General features: G+C 35.9%; 1 pseudogene; it reads right to left on the bottom strand.

Annotated features, from left to right (window-relative positions):
* Window positions 1–3,487: 3,487 nt before the first annotated feature.
* The window catches only part of LOC109557854 (high mobility group protein B2 pseudogene), a 30,573-nt pseudogene continuing 13,093 nt past the window's right edge, over window positions 3,488–20,967 (bottom strand).

Genomic DNA, 20,967 nt, shown 5'->3' with positions numbered 1-20,967 from the left:
AAAATAAACCTTTCCAGTTAAGGCTTTAAAAATAATTGGTTCTGGCTTGGTTCTTACAGGGTGTGTGTATATGTGTTTACATCCTATATTTTGAATTATGGGAGAGTTTGTATGAAAAATTAGAGAATAAGGCACTGGATTTTTTTTCTTTCAGACTCTGGAAACATGGTTATGTTTAATATATTCTTGGGTTCCTGGCTTTATGCAGATGTTTTTTCATGTTTTATTTCTTATTTTTCTCCTTTCAACTTCAGTACCCACTCCATTCACCAATAGACATTCTAATCTGCTTAATATAGTGTTTGATATGCACATATCTTTGAAAACCGCATTAATATGTGCCTCACTTTTGTCACTAACAGTGTGTTTATGACACCTATCCATGTTGCTGTACGTATGTCTAGGGTATGATTCTAACTGCTATAAGATATTCCAAATATTCATTGGTTACATTTTATTTATGTATTCCCCAAGTGGTTGCAGCAGGGTTGTCCCCACTCTTTTTATATATCACCCAGTAGGTAACTATTTATGGGTCTGTGAGAATATTTTGTGGGGTATAAATGAACAGGAGTTATAGGAAACTGAATGGATAGAGCTATATCTATCTGTATACTTTTTATTTATTTATTCTTATCTGTATACTTTTTAAACATAAGTAGTGACAGACTGCTCTCCAGAATGGCTCTTCTTGTTTCCAAGCCTACTTCCAGTTTTCCCTTTTCCTGTTTCCACCTAGATTTTACTTCATATTATCTTTCTTCTAACTTTGGCCTCTCAAATCAGTAAAATATAATATTAAACAGTTATTTAAAATTTCTACTTTTTCCTGCTTACTAGTGAGGTTGAGCATCTTTTTATACACCTATTAGCTCTTTGGATTTTTCATTTTGTGAATTATTTCTATAGCCATGGTTCTTTTTACCCCCCTGCATTTTTTGGTTTGTAGTTACTAGAGATGTTCCTTGTTTATTCTAGTTTTAGAGCTAGCACATAACAGGTCACATCCAGTGACCTGTTAGCTTTGTCTATAGTACCCTTCACTAAACAGAAATTCTTAAATTTTGTATAGTCATAGCCATCAGTTTTGGGCAGCATCATTTGTACTTCATCCAAGAAGCCATTCCTTAGGATGGAGTTAGAAAATATTCCTTTACATTCTAAATATTAGCTTTAGGGTTTAACCTTGCACTTTTTGGTTTTTCATTTATTTGGAGTTATCTTTGTGTATACTTTGTGTGGAGTTACTTTGTGTAAAGTAAAAAGCTACTTTATTCTTCTTCACATGGTAAACCAGCACAGCCAGAATAATATGTTAAAAATTTATTTTTCTCTACTGCTTTATAATGCTTCCTCAATCATAAACTAGGTTTATATACCTATCGGTCTGTTTATAAGCTCTCTGTTCAATCACATTGGTCTCTTTGTCTATTCTTATATCAATACGACATTGCTTTTGTTGCTAAGGTTGGAAGTGTATCGTAAAGTCTAAGCTGTCATCTAGCTTTGCTATTCTGTTTAAAAATTTACCTAGTAATTTGGAGACTTTTATTCTTCCATTTAAATCTTAAAATCTGAAAACGTTCTGCTGGAATCTCAGTAACATTTTTAGGTCAATATTAAGAGAAAAATGTTTTGTTGTTATTTTATCTGTTTACTCAGATTCTCTTCTTACATTCTTACTGAGCTTTAAAATTTTCCATGAGTTCTTGTGTATTATATAGTTAAGTTTGTGTCTAGAAACCACAGTTTTTATTGTTACCATAAATGGTATCTCCTTTCTATTAATATTTTTAGCTAATTATTCCTGGTTGAAGTTTTTAAGTTGATTTTGTTTGGCAAATTTGCTGAACTCTCACAACACTTTAAATATTTCAATATTTTGTCTGCTGACTCATTTGAAATTTTTTAATATAGACCTGAAAAATGGCAGTTATTTGTTCCTTTCTAATCCTATATCTGTTATTTTTGAGTACTACTGTATGGCCAGAACTCCTGTTATCATATCACATTATGATTGTAGCCAACCTTCATAGTTTCTCTATAAAGTATGATGTTGGTTATAAAGGTTAGTAGATATAAAGTGGGTATAAAGTAGCTAGTAGATATAAAACCTATATTTATATCTAGGGAAAATATACTTCTAAAAAAGGTTTTTAAAAATAGTCCTTACCAAATTATTTTTCCAGCAATTTTAACAACAAAATTTTTTTCTAGTCCCTTAATATGTAGATTTTATGTTAAACCACCTTTGTATTCTCAAAACAAAAACTTCTTGATCATATTTCTGGTTTTAAAAATACGCTAGTTCTATTAGCAAAAACTGTGCTTAGAATTTTCTCATCTATGTTTATAAGTAATATTGCTTCTTACACTATTCTCATCTGGGTTTGAAATCAAGATCTTGCTAGCATGGTAAGTTTACTTAGGCTGCTTTCCCTCTTTTTCTATTTTTCTGGAATAACTTATATAAAGCTGAACAGTTCTTTAATAATTCAATAAAACTCTACTATAAAATTGCACAAATGCTTTGATTACCATAAAAGTTTAATTGTATTAGTCTATTAAACTTTTTTATTTCTTCTTGGGCCAATTATACATTTTATGCTTTTCTCAAAATTTATATAATAAAAATATCAAATCAATATGTGTATATCTGAAACATATTTTAAGTCAACTATACTCAACAAAATAATAATAAATAGAATTAAAAGAATATGCATTTTTTGTGTGATAGGCATAAATTTCTGTACATATCTATTAGTTCAAATATATTAGCTGTTTAAATATTGTAAGTTGTTTCTTATTTTTGACTCTTGAAGGAGTAACTGTACTCAGTTATGTCTTAAAAACTCTTCACATGTAGTACTACTTTCAATGGTTTGAAATTTGCCTGATAGGTATTATTCTAATCTTTCATTTTCAACATTTTTGGATTTTTTCATTTTAAATTTCTTTCTTCTTAAGAACATGCTGCTCAGTTTTGTTCTCTTTTTGAATCTGAACATTTACTGGTGAGTTTACTCATATTGATCTTAATTATATCACGCAGTCATGTTCAACTCTTTGTGACCCCATGGATTATAGCCTGCCAGGCTCCTCTGTCCATGGAATTCTTCAGGCAGGAATACTGGAGTGGGTTGCCATTGCCTTCTCCAGGGCATCTTCCGGACCCAGGGATCAAATTCGAGTCTCCTACACTGCAGGCAGATTCTTTACCATCTGAGCCACCAGGGAAGCCTCATTATTATTTACTAGGACTGAAATGGCAAACCACTCCAGTATTCTCCTGGAAAATGCCAGGACAGAAGAGTCTAGTGGGCTATAGTCCATGGGAACACAAGAGTTGGACATGACTTAGGAACTAAATCATCACCATTTCTAAAATACAATTTTCTGTTTTCTTTATCATTGTTTTTGTGTTTTATTTGGTATTTTTTTTTATTTTTTTAATATATATAATTTTATTACAAAATTAAAAAAAAAACAAAAACAAAAAATGCAACATTCTCATTCTAGAAAACCCAAAAGTTGCTATTGATGCTAATTTCTATGAGTTTGCTGTGCTACCATACACAAGTCAAGAAATTAAAGAAACCATTAAATATTTAGAAACATTTAACATCAGAAGCTTGAAACTCTAACTGTATGTAGTAGCCCCTCAAAAAGCCACAACTTGCATTTTTAAAAAAGTATTTTCTCTACAAAGAATCTTATCAGCTATACAAAAATCTGTACAGTTTTTATACTGAAGCTAATATTGAGCTGCACTTGAATTCACATTCTTAGCAAAACAATTGCCTGAGCACACACGCACACTCCACACATATCATTACAAGATAGCCATTTATTCCTCATCTTCATCCTCCTCCTCCTCATCTTCATCTTCCTCCTCCTCTTCTTCTTCCTCATCTTCTGGTTCATTCTTCTTCTTGGAGCCTGTCGGCCTGCCAGGGCCCTTTTTTCCCGCTTCACTCTTGCCCTTGGCACGGTATGCAGCAATATCCTTTTCGTATTTCTCCTTTAGCTTAGCTGCTTTCTGTTCATACGGCTGTTTATCTTTGGCTGACTGCTCAGACCACATTTCACCCAATTTTTTTGCAGTATCCCCAATGGATAAGCCAGGGTGTTCGCTTTTGATCTTTGGGCGATGTTCGGAGCAAAACAGGAAGAAGGCAGATGGAGGCCTTTTCGGAGCGTTGGGATCTTTTTTCTTTCCCTTCTTGTCACCTTTAGGAGGGACATAATTTTTCATTTCCCTGTCGTAGCGAGCTTTGTCACTTTTTGCCATGTCTTCGAACTTGGACTTTTCCTTGGCCAACATGGTCTTCCATCTCTCGGAACATTTCTTGGAAAACTCTGCGAAATTGACTGAGGAGTCGGGATGCTTCTTCTTGTGCTCCTCGCGGCAGGTATTTATTTTGTGTCTTATTTGTTTTATCTTTATTTCCTATGGTATCAGGTAGCTCTTGTGCCTTGTTTTACATATTCTCACCCTACATTTTACTCCAGTCTTTCTTGAAGTGATCACCTTTACAGGGGTGTGTCCTAACAGTGCCCTGACTCAGCTGCATCTTCTAACTCTTGCTTCTTGCTTTCTGCCCCAAGGCTTATCTGATATAGCAGCATGAGCACTACATCTCTTCTTTCAGTCCTTGGGGAGGCAGACAATTGCTAGGAACATTTTCCACAGCTTCTTAAAATGTCCCATGAGAACCACTCTGTCTCTGTCCACAGCTCCATAATGCATTTTGGCTTTTCCTCCCTTCTTTCTATTTTGCTCCTCCAGTCCCCCACTCCTACTCACTGCAATCCCTTTCTCAAATAAACTATCTGCATTAAGCCCTTGTGTCAGATTCTGCTTTCTCAGGGATACCTAGCCTAAGACTCCTAACTTGCTTAGAAATATGGAATTTTCTTCAGCCAGTTTGAAAGTTACATACTATAGCATTTTATTTTTCATTGATACTTAATTTATTAAAATGAATGTTTTCCTCATTAATTTCATGAGCTAATAATATCTATAACTGCCACTCTCTCATTTACAAAAAACAGATTTAGTTCAGCATATGTTCACTTTTCTCTGGTTGCTCTGCTTCTGGTGATTTTGGTATTACATAGGATTTGTCTGGAATTATTATAGACGCATCTTGTTTCTCTTCCTGATTCTTGCATTTTCTCTTTTCTTTTTTTGGGCCACATTGTGCAGCATGTGGGACCAGGGATCGAACCAGAATCTTAACCACTGGACCACCAGGAAGTCCCCTGATTCTTTCTTTTTAATATGAAGTCAAACTTTACTCCCTATAAAGCTATAGAATCCTGCAAGATCTATTTCTCTTCCTCTGTAAATATTTGTCCAAGAGTGTATTTAATGAGAATCTTCTGTTATATATTTTTTCAGTCTTACATCACTGAGAATATAAAACCTGAAGTTCAGAGATTTTTTAACACTTTGTGTTAACCAGTAACACAAATATTACCCTATTATCTTATCCATCTAAGGTTGTTGTTGAGAAGTTATATAATAACAATAGCTACTACTTATAGAATGCTTATTATGTGCAAGGGAATGTTTTAAGCAATTTGCATATATTAACTCCTTTAATGTCAATGATAGCAATCTCATTCTTATTCCATTATAGATATAATTTCCTGTCCCCATTCCTTTCCCCATTTTGAAAGTCTGTAGAATTTTTTGTTTTTGGCTGATGGTCTTAAAGTGTGAGTATATTGCTCCCAGGTTTGATTTTTTATTTCTGTTTTCATCTATTCAATTTACCAATCCATAGTTTTTTTAAATCTAAGGTATTATATACTTCCTTAGTTCTGAAAAATTCTAGTTTATCATTTCTTCAAATATTTTCTTTCCTCCATTTATTTGGTTTTGACTTCTGGTTTTTCTCCAGTATTAGTAATATATAATTGACTTATAACATTGTGTAAGCTTAAGGTGTACAATGTGATGATTTGATACACTCATATATTGTGAAATGACTTACCACAGTAAATTAGTTAATATATCCATCACCTCACATGATTACCTTTTTTTTTTCCTTTTTTTGTGGTGAGAACATTTAAGATCTACTCTCTTAACAGCTTTCAAGTATATAATATAGTATTACAAACTATAGTTACCAGGCTGTACATTAGATAATTAGAACTTATTCATAACTGGATGTTTGTACCCTTTGGCCACCATCTCCCTCTTTCCCTCATTATTCTAGCATGTAGTCCCCACTCTACTCTTTGTTGGTATGAATACAACTTTTTTAGATTTCATGTATATAATTGAAGTCATACATAATTTGTCTTTCTCCCTCTGACTTATTTTACTTGGCATCCATGTTGTCAAGTAGCAAAATTTTCTTCCTCCCTTTATTTGTTCCCTCTTCCCAAGACTCCTGTTATATAGATCTCAACTTTTGAAACAAATTTCTATCTTCTGTATCTTATGCCTTTGCTTTATACTTTCCTGGCTGTGCTTCCTGGGAGAGTTCTCTATCTGATCTTCCAGTTCACTAATTCATCTTCAAGTGTATTGAGCTCTTTATTTTAACTTTTATGTTCTGATGTCCAAGTTTCTTCCACTGATTCGTTCTTATAAAGATCTGTGTTTTGTGTTCCTAATAATCTCCCTTAATTTCTTCAATGATTTTCATTTGGCTTCATTTTTTTCTTCTCTCTAGTGTATTAGTTGTACTTCATCTAGTGCCAGTTGTTCAGTTTTTCTTCTTTTCAAAGGCTTACACCTCAAAAACTTACTACTTTTGCTGGTAACATTTCCAAACTGAAGGAGCAAAAGCCTAGACCTTACCCAGAACCTCACAGAGTGTATTTGGCACCAGGAAGGAGATATTCCTCAAGGAAGGTCTATGGTGTTATGTCACCCTCCTATCACTCACTCTGCTTGCTCTCCTGACCATCAAATAGGCAGACTGCTTTGAAATCTTCCTGTGCCTTGGCTTACGGAACTATTGTTTCCAAGAGCTGCCTCTCTGAATTGCAACCACCTATTCTATGGGAAATAGGAAGTGGAGAGGGAGGAAAGAATATCAGCGTCCACCCAAGATAAAAAGCTTCCCCTCAGCTGACTCTGATTCAGAGGACAGAATGGTCTTCTGCTCTAGGCTACCATGCTCCTCTCACCTAGGCCTAACCTACCTCTGTCCTCCCAGGAGTTTCTCACAGTTTGAATGTCGGGTTCTAGGATTCCTCAATCTTTTTCTTCCCCCTTGGCATCCTCAGGAGTGGGTCAGGGAACTTAGAGCTAGATCAATTTCTTGACCAGTACCAGCCAAGTACTTTCTGGGAACTCCCAACTGTATCCTCATTTATAAAATGTGTCTAAGAAAACATTTCTCCCAGAAATATGTTCAGGCTATCTTTCACCCAAGAAGTTTTACAGAGGTGACAGTTTTATGCCAAGGTGTTGAAGTTTCAGAAAGAATAGAGCCAGGACAAGATGGTAGGCCCTGACAAGCACATACACCTCAACCATATGAATTGGCTTCCAGTACCTCTGCAGAGACTTTTCATTCATTTCCCCCTTTCTTTCCTTCTTTTTTCCTTCTTCTCTCCCTGACCCCCACATCTCTCTCCCTCCCTCTCTCTCCTTTCCAGCCACCCCCCATCCCCTGAATGTAAAATAATCAGAAGCTGTTTGGTGGCAACATGAATCCACACAGGAGGACTCAGGTAAAAGCAGATCTGCAGCAGGAAGTTTGGTGAAAGGGCAAAGAGAAACATTTTGGTCAGATGAGGGTGACTGATTTGACTCCAGAATTAAAGTGTTACAATATAAGTTCCCCAACAATAGGTGATTCTTATAAGGAGAGCATTATATGGTTCTTCTTTGCTCTTCTAATTATAATGTCCCCTCTGATTTCTACCCATTAATGTGTTTCTTGCCAGAAGCAAGCCAGATGATTGAGTAACAACAGCTGGATTAGTCACTCCAAATTACTTAATAGTTTATAAAAGAAAAATACCTGAAATCTATAGTCAATTTTTATTTTCTCCCCAAGTGCGAAGTTGCATGAGGCTATCCAGAAAATGTTATTTTGTTTGCATTCTACATTTATGTAAATTCACAAGAATAAATGTTTCTAATGATATTATCTTCCCTCCTTTGTAAGTAGATAATTGACTGTTATACTTTCCAAAGAAGGATTTCACCAAATAAGGGCCTTTGCAAATGCAAATAGCACACACTTGGTGAATAAAAATAAATCTACCCCCAAAGAGAAAGTAACTGCTTCTCAGTAATGATAATGTTATTCATTTACCTCAGATTTTTTTCTTCAGATATTCTCAATTCATTCAATATAGAAAAAGGCTTTTAGAGTCAGGGTTTTGTTTTGTTTTGTTTTGTTTTTTTGCAGTTTTTGACATCTAAATTTATTTCATTATGGCCAGAACCTATTCCCCCTATTAATCTGGCTTTCTAAGTATGTCTTAATCATTCCCTGACTACTTTCTGTACCACTGTCACATCCTTTGAGCTTTCCTGGTGGTGCAGTGTTAAAGAATCCACCTGCCAATGCAGGAGACGCAGAGATTCGGGCTTGATCTCTGGGTGGGGAAGAAATAACACAGGGAAAAAGACCCTGTCCCTGTCCAACATAACAATTTCTTGGGGAATGTTAGAGTGTGACAGAGCTGTAGAGAGATGAACATAGTGGGTGCAGGAGTACCCAGGACAGGCATTTAATCCTGTCTTGGGGGACTATGGAAAATACTTGAAGAACAAATTGTCTATTGTTAAATCAGTATGATTATAGAGAGTTATTCAGGTGAAAAAGGATTGGTAGATAGCATTAAGGGTAGAAGGAACGAAGACGAGCAAGAATAAGTCAGAATATTTGGAGAGTTGCCCGCAATTCAGCGTGGCTGAGGCACTGAATGTGAGACAGAAAGAGGAGGGAGATAAGGCTGGAGAGGAAAGCTGTATATAATATGAGCTGAAACTCATCTTGAAGGCAGCAGGGAAGTAAGCAGTATCTTTAAGCAAGGGCATGACAAATCAGATTATTGCCAGAGGCTTTGTTTTGTTTTTTAAATTAAGATAGAATTGAAATATAAATGATATTAGTTTCAGGTATACAATACAGTGATTCAGTATTTATATATATATTGTGGAATAATCACTGCAAGTCTACTTAATATCATCACCACACGTAGTTACAGTTTCCTTTTAGAATGAGAACTTTTAAAATCTACTCTCTTAGTAACTTTCAAATATATAACATGGTATTATTAACTATTGGCACCACGCTGAATATTACACCCCCAGAAATTGTTTAGCTCATAACTAGAGGTTTGCACTTTTTGACTACCTTCACACATTTTGTAGCCCCTCTGGCAACCACCAATCTATTCTCTATGAGTTTCGCTTTTTAAAAAAATTCAGATTCTACACATAAGAAAGGTTTGGTAGAAACCAACACAATAGTGAAAACAATTATCCTTCAATTAAAAATAAATAAATTTCCAAAAAAAAGGTCAGATTAAATTTGTCTTTGTCTTATTTCACTTAGCATGATGCCCTCAGGGTTCACTCAAGGTTTGTAAATGGTAGAATTTCCATTTTTATGGCTGAATAATATTACATTGTGTGTATATGATGTTATATAATTATATACTATACAATAATATAGTATATATATTTTTCCTTATTGATTTATCCATCAGTGGACACTTAAGTTGTTTCTATGTCTTGTCTATTATAAATAACGCTACAGTGAACATGGAGGAGCAGATATCTTTTTGAGTTAGCGTTTTCATTTTTTTCAGATAAGTTCCCAGAAGCAGAATGCTGAATCATATGGTAGTTCTATTTTTGATTTTTTGAGGAAATTCCACACTGTTTTCCATAGTGGCTGTACCAGTTTATACTCCCACTGTTAGGGGAAGCACACTGATTGAAACCTCCCACCCTGGCCGGGCATCATAGTAACCATTTGCATGAGTTGTTTTATGACAGGAGATCCTGATAAGGAATATGGAACTAATAAGCCACCACCAACTGGAAGAGTTGGGAAAGGTCGAAAGGAGACACCGTGTGTCCGTCCACTTCCCAGAATACCTCTCGCTAGCATCCATCTTGGCTGAGTGATGCGTGTGCCACCAGGAAAGACTATGAATTAGAATGATTGGCCAAAGGCCACCCGGAAACTAATCACATCACCATAAAACCCGAGGCCCTTTCCCAATAAAATCTCTTGCTTTGCCAGCACATGTGTCTCCTCGGACAATTCATTTCTGAGTGTTAGACAAGAGCCCAGTTTTGGGCCCTGGAAGGGGTCCGCCTTCCTGCAACACCACCAGTAGAGCACAAGTGTTCCCTTTTCTCCATATTCTCTCCTGTTTTAAATCTCTTAAAATGGATTAATTTTTTAAAAGATCACCTTGTCTACTCTGTGGACCATAGATTAAAGGGAGACACAAAGAGATACAAGGAGACCAGTTCAGGAGGCTATTGTAATAATCCAAGAGAGAGATGAATGTGGATCAGACTAGGGTAGTGGAGAAAAGTAGATGATTTTCAGAGATATTTGGAAGTGAATTTAACAGGATTTGGTTAGTAAGTGAAATAAGGGTACAAAGCAAATATTGGTGTCACTAGTTTGGGGAACCTGGGAGGAGAAAGAGGAGAGATGGAGAAGAGAAGAGTAGGATAGGAGCTGGATGAAGAGGTGCATGATGAACGGTGGTTGGGAAAGGATGCCACACCTTGATGCTAATTAAACAAAAATGCTTGTACATATCACCAACCAGGCATGTAAGGAGGACCTTCCCAGGACCCTGAAACCACTCTACCATGGTGGCCATCTAGCCTGTTCATGTGATGTGATGGGTGTGGGGGCCAAATTCAAGCTGGTATGGGCCTAGGAGGAATGCTATGGCTCAGTGATGCTTGAGACACAGATCAACCCAGCTGTGGTTACTACAGGCGGGACACAAAGCTGCTAAAGATAAGACTATGGGTCTCTGTGCATTCTCTCCTAATTGGGCTTAGTATAGTTATAGTTGTTAACAACTCCTTCTTCCTTAAATACACACCCACTGGTGAGGTTCCTGAGAGATGCAGCTCATCCCTACTTATTTGATGTTGCCAAACTTCCAATACTTCATTAAAAAATGAAAGAATTAAGTCTGAGAAAGTTAAAGTCAGTTTAGCATTAAAAAATTATCTTCCTGAACACAGAGTGATGATAAAGGACGCAGAGACAGCAGTGATGCAGCTACAAGCCAAGGAACACAAGCATTTCTGGCTACTACAAGAAACTAGAGAGAAGCATGAAGCAGATTCTCCCTCAGAAACCCCCAAAGAAAATCAACCTTGCCAACACCTGGATTTTAGACTTCCAGACCCCCAAACCAAGAATATAAACTTCTGTTGTTTTAAACACCCTCTAAAAAATGATCTTCCTTTTGAGGAAACTGAAAGTGATATTTAATCTGTATGTCTTGAGAAATAAAATTTCCTTTGCTGGAAGAACAATGAAAATACGTTCTTCATATTTTTTCTTCATAACAACTAAAAACAAAGACAGACTTACAGAATTTTTATGTTAATATCAGCAATACTGGAAGGTTGCCCCGAAAGAAAATAGTGCCCACGGGAATGACAATTGCATAGCTCAAGAAAAGCAACTGTGTACTTAATGGTTTGCAGTGTGTTCAGTTCCTGGGTAGATCGGCAACTCAAAGTCCTTAGCAGTGCAAAGGGGTATTAGATCACCCACCGCCTCCCAACTCCCCCAACCAGGGCAGGATTCTTTTCTCTGGTATGTTCATAAGGACTCTGTTCAGTCTCGTTTTAAAGGTCTTAAGCTTAGAGGTTTTAATCATCTCTTTTAAAAGACTCTTCCCTCCTATCATAGGAAGTATGTCCTTAAGGGAAATTCACTGATACTTAACCCATATTTTACTTGTTATAATTTCCTATTACCCTAATTAATACCTTTCTGTGAGCCTTTCCTTGTGACTCATTCAGCAGGTATCATCTCTTCCTCTGCAGAGTTTCTACCATTCAGATCCCTTGCATGTGGACAGTTATCCCAAGTCTGTAGTCAGCTTTAATAGTTAGGAAATGTTTAAGCCTGTAGTACTAATAAATCAGCTCAAGGTATAATTAGAGGCTTAACTCTGTGAAGAGAAGATGTAACCCATTTGTTAATAACATCACTTAGGTCTTTTGAAAACATTCTTGCCTAAAATAACTGAGTCAAATTGAGAATGAGCCTTTAACAAAATGTCAAAGTGATGGCCTTCTAGGAGAGTATGAGCCCAGTTCCTTCACTGAAAGTACAGCTAAGAATGCTCTGTAGCTTTCTGCTAGAGAGGCAAGTTGACTCAGCTTCTCCAAAGCTGATTAAAATTCATATATAATTAATATTCATTGATGTGCCAGATGCTTTTGTTTAATCCCCACATTACACTCATTTTATAGACTACAAGGCAAAGAGATGTTAAGAAATGTGCCCAATGCCACACAGTTGGAAGTGACAGATTCGAGGTATAGACTCAGGTTTTTCGACTCTAAATCCTGAGCTCCTAAAGTGTCATTCACCTAACTGCGGGATGATAAGACGATTACTTAGTGGGCTTGAGTCTTTCCACCACACACAAGGCCTCAGCAAAATATCTGCTTTGTATTTTCTGTTGTGCCATAAAGTATATGGACATTAAGAACAAAGATTTTTATGGATGTATAAGAGCCATGTAATTCATAGTTTCCACCTTGTAGTAACCCATGTCTCCTTGCTCAACCTACTTCGCATTGCTCATTTTGTATTCTTGTATGTATAGTCACTGACCCCTTTTATAGCCCAGGTGCTCCAAAAAGTTTTCCCAAAGATTACAGAGTAGAAAGTGGCTAAGTTCAAAATCAAACACAAGTCTCTCTGACTCCAGAGCTCTTCCTTTATTTATTTGTTGGAAGTGAATGAAGGATGCCCTATTTTGCTTTCTTATTAGGAGTGTTGTGGGGGAAAAAAAAAAACAAAGAATGATTGCAACTTGTTTTACAAAGTAAAATAGATCAGTAAAGAACCAAGAGTATCGACCTATTCCTAGGAATAGTGCACATGATGAACTTTAAGATTCACTAAACCAGTTTTTCTGTTGTGTAAATCCTCCTCCTGTCACTGTCTTAAATATGCAATGTCATCTCTTACGTATTGTAATCTGTACAGCTAGTTCTAATTCTATTGCTACTCAGATAAATTATGTTTAAAATTGAAGCCAATAATTTTTAATGAAGAGATCACTCTGTATAATCAAATAATATTTCAAAAGAGCATGTAACCTGACAAACACTACCTCAGCCAGGGCGATCAAGGTCAACGTTAATGGTGATAAGTTATGTTGATAGCACGTTTGATGTCATGGGATGAAAATGACACCTTATCGCTGTGGTTTTGCTCTCAAAGATGCTAATCCTAGCCTAATTATGAGAAAAACACTAAAAAAAAAAACTCAAAAGAGGGACATTCTTAAAATATTAACGTAAATATAGATATAGCCAAAACCAAAAAAATTAGCACTCCTCAAAATTAGCAAGGTCATCAAAAACTTAGAAAGTCTAAGTAATTGTCCCTGCCAAAGAGGACTCTAAGGAGACGTGATGACTAAATACAACTTCATATCCTGGATGGGATCCTGGAACAGAAGGATAGTAGGTAAGAACTAAGGAAATCTCAATGAAGTATGGACTTCAATTAGCAATAAATGTATTACAATATCAATAATGTATTGATAACGGTTCATTAATTATGACAACTATACCATACTAAGGTAAGATGTTAATGACAGGGGAATCTAGGTATGGGGTATATGAGACTCTCCATAGTATTCTCATAATTTTTCTATAAATTTAAAATTGTTCTAAAAAAAGTTTACTTAAAACTAAAACAAAAGAGCATGTATGTAGGTTCTTGCTTTGAACAAATTCCTTAAAATGTATATTCTCCTTCTCTTGTTCTCATGTTTTTTTAAAAATTCTAAGAACACAGGAAGAATAGCATCTTTTTTAATTCATAGGAAATAAGTTTATCATGGAAGTGTAATAAATTAGACTATTCCCATCCTTCTATCATGAACAGACATTAAGAAATTCAGGGCTATTTTTCTTTAACTTTACTGTTAATTAATTATGATTCTAAAAAAAATCATTTTTCCATTTGTAAAACAGATAAAGTTCTGCCATGTGGGAGGCTTATAAAATTTAATGAGATGAAATAAACAGATAGTGCATGAAAAGAATTACTTTAAGCACTGAAATATACACATTACCATATGTAAAATAAATAGCTAATGGGAAGTTGCCGCATGATGCAGGGATCTCAACCCAGTGCTCTGCGACATGGGATGGGTGAGAGGTGGGAGGGAGGCTCAAGAAGGAGGGGACACGCGTATGCTTATGGCTGATTCACATAGTTGTACGGCAGAAACCAACACAACACTGTAAAGCAATTATCCTCCAATTAAAAAAAAATAATTACTTTAGCACATTCTAATATCAGAGCCTTTAAATATAATCGGTTTTCATCCATTTCTACAGCTGACCAGAAGATTTTACTTTGCTGTCAGCAAAGAAGCCTATAATGATTTTATTCCTTGTTGGATTTTCTTCACACAAATGAGCATGCACTTACACTGCTTAAATACCAGGACATGCTGACACAAGAATTGCATAGACAATCCACACCCTGGCTCCTGCTCAGTTTTTAAAATCCAGGACACAGTGTAACCCAGCAAGGCACTGTTTCATGAATCAGCCCCTTGATGCGAGGAAAAAGTCCTTGGCAACCTGGCTGTGCTGTTCTAAGGTACGAGAAGTGATTGCCTATGGAGAAGATATCAAGGCCACCCCATGTACAGGCTTACTCTGCCCAGGAAATTGGGAATTTTGCTTTGCTTAGAATCAGCCCTAGAATTCAGAATTAAGCTAACTACAACTTACTTTTCTAATATCCTAAAAATGCATGCTTTTCATAAGACCCTAGGCACTAGCTTTCGTATTTGTGCTTGCTTTGCCTTTGCTCACCAGCCCTGTGCCCTTGAAGTTAATACACCATTGCTTGATCTCATCAGGTAATATGAGGTACAGTGAGGCAATCAGCTGTTCGATTCAGTCACAGGTATGAGTGTGGAAACAACCCCATGTGTAATCAGAAGTCACAAGATGGTAAGGGCAACTGCAGGTTCTGAAAGGAGACCTGATTGGGTCTATGCCAGAAACTAGGCAGCCTAGCTTCTGGGGTAGGGTATGGTCATCAATTCTATGCTGTCTGTTGTTCTTAGGGTTTCTGCTATCACTGCCTGATTCAAGAGAATATCACCTGGTGGGACCAACCAACAAATTACCTCCAGTCTCTGGCCCAAGGTAATTTGCAAGTGCACCTTTTTGTCCCTCGTGTAGGCCTGTGGAACTCATGCTGATAGACTCATGGTAGCTACTGACAAGAATTTTATGGAAAATAAATTCACCCAGTTTTGTGGCTTGAGTTTTAGTATTACATGACTTGAAAGTTATAATACTGAATGCTATAGCCTGCGCTTCTTTTCTCTTTAATACTGTTCTTACCCATCTTTCCCTAGAGACTCCTCTCTCTTCTCATCTCCAGGACTCCGAGTCTGTGAGTGAATCATGTACTCTTCTGTAATTTTTTGTGAACTGTATAAGCAATGGACACCATTTCTGCTTTAAAAGTTTAGACTAAGTACTACAGGAATGATGACACCAGAAAAGAATGTAATAAGCATGGAAAGTTGTAAAAGCTAATAAATTATATCAAATTCTTCCAGTCAAAGTCCCTTTGGCTATGATGACACTATTTGGCTTTCAGTTCTTATTTATAAGAATCAAGTTCAGAAGAAATAAGGAAAAGTGTTGACTGAGTTCCTATTTATGGGTAATAGTTATTTTTCAGGCAATCTCATATGTATGTTACCAAACTCAGTGGGCATTTTCACAACACAGGAATCAACTCCTATGAACATACTGGGATACTCACATCCCTTCCCAGAATTTTCTGAATGCTAAGGAGTTATTCAATCAATATACAGAACAAAGAAGAATTTGACTTCAAATTTTATTTTTATCATTTGACTCATAAGAGCAATTAACCAGAATTTTATTAAATATAAATGTGATTCTGAAACAAATGCACAAGACTGCATGGCTTGGTTTCCAATTTCATTACCATATCTCTGCTCAGCAATGTTATGTGGACTCAAAGTTGGTCTAGGATTTTCTTCTTCACTTAGTCCTTAGATTCAGAACATCATTTAACAGAGGCTTATGTTCCATTAAAGCCACCAGATAATGCAAAAATATTTACACTAAGAAAGTTTATTTTTTTCCTCTAGATATGGAACTCATGGACTAAGGACAACCTTGGGTTTAATACTTATGGAATCAGGGAACAAAGCAAAGAGAATGTTTTGAAGCTGAGACAGCTAGCTGACACTTCCTCTTCCAATTGCGACATGACAGAGTTACATCTGCCCAGGAGCCTAAACAATACTATCAGTGGTCTAGGAGTTCTTGGTTTAAGGATATACCAAAAAATTCTTACTTTACAGTTTTCATTTTTCCAGATGCCTTATGAACCCACATCTTTTGAATTCTACATTTTCAATCCCACTGCAACTCTCTTTATAACATTTGGATAATGTGTTTTACATTCCATTTACCTGACTTCCTATGGGAAGAGAAGGGAGTATCTATGTATATTCATTTCTGTTAGTCCACAATAGGACTCACCTTTTTTTTCCAATTACCTTCTAGCTTATTTTGGTCTGTTTTGTAGATCCAGTTATTTTAGTACAATATAAGAGTAACTCACCACATTTCAAATTTGTATTTATATCTTCAGTTGAATGGGTGTCAGAAGCACAAATGAGGGAAATGGTGTTATAAAATTACAAAGAACTAGCATCTAGGATAAACATTGCTTTGGTCTTCATTCTATATGTGTGAATAGGAAAATAAATACAGGATAATTATATTATCCTTAGTACTTTAATATACAACAATAAGTGAGGGTGTATAGTTGAACAAACCTATCATGTGGTCAGTCATTATTGACTTGAGGTTTTAATTCAGAAGACATTTGTTTTGTTCTAAATACAGTGTTTACAAAGCTTTGATACATTGGCAGGAAAGCACCCAGAGAGGAAAAATTGTATTATAATATTAATAAATATGTTGGAATAAACATAGCCTCTGGAGTATTTTTACCTAAATTTTAAAGTGCTCCTAGAATCAATAAATGGTGCTGGGATAACTGCATATGCATGTTTTTAAAAGAGAATGAAGTTAGACCCTTATTTTATACCAGATACAAAAATTAACTCAAAATGGATCATAGACCTAAATTTTCATGACCTTGGATTAAACAATGGTTTCTAGATGGGACTCAAAAGCTCTAGAGATAAAAGGAAAGAAAAAGATAAATTGGGTTTCATTAAGATTAAAAACTTTTTAATGGTAACTATATGAGATGATATGCTAATAAACTTAACTTTGGTAATAATATCACAATGTGTATATATATATATATATATAATCATCACTTTGTGCACCTTAAACATATACAGCTTTTATATTAAAATTTACAAATAAGGAAGATTTAAAACTTTTGGCTTTAGTGGAATCATCAAGAAAATGAAAAGACAATCCACAGAATGGGAGAAATTGCAGATCATATATCTGATAAGTGACTTTTCTCAGAATATAGAAAGAACTCATAAAAAAAAAAAAAAAAAAAAACTTGAAAAAGCTTTTGGCAAAGTTCAACACCCATTTATGATAAAAAAAAATCTCCAGAAAGTGGGCATAGAGGAAGTATACCTCAATATAATAAAGGCTATATATGACAAATCTACAGCTAACATTATACTCAGGATATTGGAGAAACATTTCCTCCAAGATCCACTCTTGCCATTTTTATTCAACATAGTTTTGAAAGTTCTAGCCATGGCAATCAGAGAAGAAAAAGAAATAAATGGAGTCCAAATTGGAAAAGAAGTAAAACTGTCAATGTTTGCAGATGACACGATATTATAGACAATCCTAATGAGGCTAAAAGGAAACTACTAGAGCTCATCCATGCATTTGGTTAAGTTGCAGGATACAAAATTAATACACAGAAATCTGTTGCACTACTATACATTAACAACAAAAAATCAGAAAAATAAATTAAATAAACAATCTCATTTACCATCACATCAAAAAGAATAAATTATCTAGGAATAAACCTACCTAAGGAGACAAAAGACCTGAAAACTATAAGATGCTGCTGAAAGAAATCAAAGATGACACAAAGAGATGGAAAGATATACCATGTTCTTAGACTGGAAGAATGAATATTGTCAAAATGACTATACAGCCCAAGGCAATCTATAGGTTCAATGCAATTCCTATCAAATTACCAATTGACATTTTTGATAGAACTAGAAGAAAAAAAATCTTAAAATTTGTATGGAGACACAAAAGACCCCAAATAGTCAAAGCAATCTTGAGAAAGAAAAACAAAGTTGGAGGAATCAGATTCCCTGACTTCAGACTATACTACAAAGCTATAGTCATCAAAACTGTATGATGCCATCATAAAAAGAGAAATATAGATCAATGGAACAGAATAGAAAGCCCAGAGATAAAACCACCCATCTATGGTCATCTAATCTATGACAAAGGAGGCAAGTATGTACATTGGAGAGAAGAGAGTCTCTTCAATAAGTGGTCCTGGGCAGGGAACTCTACTCAATATTATGTGGCAGCCTGGATGGAAGGAGAATTTTAGGGGGAGAATAGATACATGTATACATATGGCTGAGTCCTTTTGCCATGAACCTGAAATTGTCACAGCATTGTTAATTGGCTATACTTTAATATGAAATAAAATGTTAAAAAAAAAAAAAAGTGGTGCTGGGGATTTCCTTGGAAGTCCAGTGGTTACGACTCTCTTTTTCCAATGCAGGGGGTATGGGTTTAATCTCTGGTCAGGGAACTTAGATCCCACATACTGCAGTGCAGCCGGAAAAAAAAAAAAAAAAGTGGTGCTGGGAAAATGAGACAACTACATGTAAAAGGATGAAATTACAACACTCTCTAATACCGAGCACAAAAATAAACTCAAAATGTATTAAAGACCTATGTAAGGCTGGACACTGTTTGACATAAATCACACCAAGACCTTTTTCAAGCAGTCTCCTAGAATAAGGGAAATAAAAACAAAAATAAACAAATGGGACCTAACTAAACTCAAAAGCTCTTGAACAGCCAAGGAAACCATCAGATCAGATCAGTCACTCAGTCATGTCCAACTCTTTGCGACTCCATGAATCGCGGCACGCCAGGCCTCCCTGTCCATCATCAACTCCCAGAGTTCACTCAGACTCATGTCCATCAAGTCAGTGATGCCATCCAGCCATCTCATCCTCTGTCATCCCCTTCTCCTCCTGCCCCCAATCCCTCCCAGCATCAGAGTCTTTTCCAATGAGTCAACTCTTCGCATGAGGTGGCCAAAGTACTGGAGTTTCAGCTTTAGCATCATTCCTTCCAAAGAAATCCCAGGGCTCATCTCCTTCAGAATGGACTGGTTGGATCTCCTTGCAGTCCAAGGGACTCTCAAGAGTCTTCTCCAACACCACAGTTCAAAAGCATCAATTCTTCGGCACTCTTCACAGTCCAACTCTCACATCCATACATGACCACAAGAAAAACCATAGCCTTGACTAGACAAACCTTTGTTGGCAAAGGAATGTCTCTGCTTTTGAATATGCTATCTAGGTTGGTCATAACTTTCCTTCCAAGGAGTAAGCATCTTTTAATTTCATGGCTGCAAGGAAACCATAGACAAAACAAAAAGACAACCCACAGAATAGGAGAAATATTTGCAAATGATGCAACCAATAAGGGATTAGTCTCCAAAATTTACAAACAGTTCATGAGGCTCAATACAAAAATCAAACAACCCAATCAAAAAATGGGCAGAAGACCTAAATAGACATTTATCCAAAAAAGATATACAGATAGCCAAGAGAACACATGAAAAGATGCTTAACATTGCTAATTATTAGAGAAATGTAAATCAAAACTACAATGAGATATTACCTCATACCAGTCAGAATGACCATCATCAAAAAATCTGCAAACAAAATGCTGGAGAGAGTGTGGAGAAAAGAGAACCCTCCTACACTGTTGGTGAGAAGATAAATTGGTACAACCACTATGGAGAATAGTATGGAGATTCCTTAGAAAACTAAAAATAGACCTACCATATGATCCACTAATTCTAGTCCTGGGCATATATCCAGAGAAAAATGAGGTTTGAAAGAATACATGCACCTCAATGTTCATTGTAGCGCTGTTTACAAAAACCAAGACATGAAAGCAACCTGAATGTCCATCAACAGATGAATGGATAAAGAAGATGTGGTATATATATACAATGGAATATTACTCAGCCATTAAAAAGCATGAAACAATGCCATTTGCAGCAACATGGATGAACCTGGAGATTATCATAAGTGAAGTAAGTCAGAAAGAAAAAACAAATATCATATGATAATGCTTATATGAAGAATCTTAAAAAATGATACAAATGAACTTATTTACAAAACAGAAACAGACTCACAAATTTAGAGAATAATCTTATGGTTACCACTGGAGAAGAATGGTGGGGGACAGATTGGGAGTTCGGGATTGACATGTACACACTACTATATTTAAGATAGATAGCCAACAAGAACTGACTCTATAGCACAGGAAAATCTGCTCAATATTCTATAAAAACCTAAATGGGAAAAGCATTTGAAAAAGAATAGATAGGTACAACTGAATCACTCTGCTGTATACCTGAAACTAACATAATATTTTTTATTATTTTTTTTGAAGGATAATTGTGTTACAGAATTTTGTTGTTTTCTGTCAAACCTCAAAATGAATCA

This window comes from Bos indicus, chromosome 4 (assembly GCF_029378745.1).
Source record: "Bos indicus isolate NIAB-ARS_2022 breed Sahiwal x Tharparkar chromosome 4, NIAB-ARS_B.indTharparkar_mat_pri_1.0, whole genome shotgun sequence".
NCBI classification, from domain to species: Eukaryota; Metazoa; Chordata; class Mammalia; order Artiodactyla; family Bovidae; genus Bos; species Bos indicus.
Note: the sequence above shows the minus strand (reverse complement) of the source record. Positions and strands in the feature narration are given on the sequence as shown.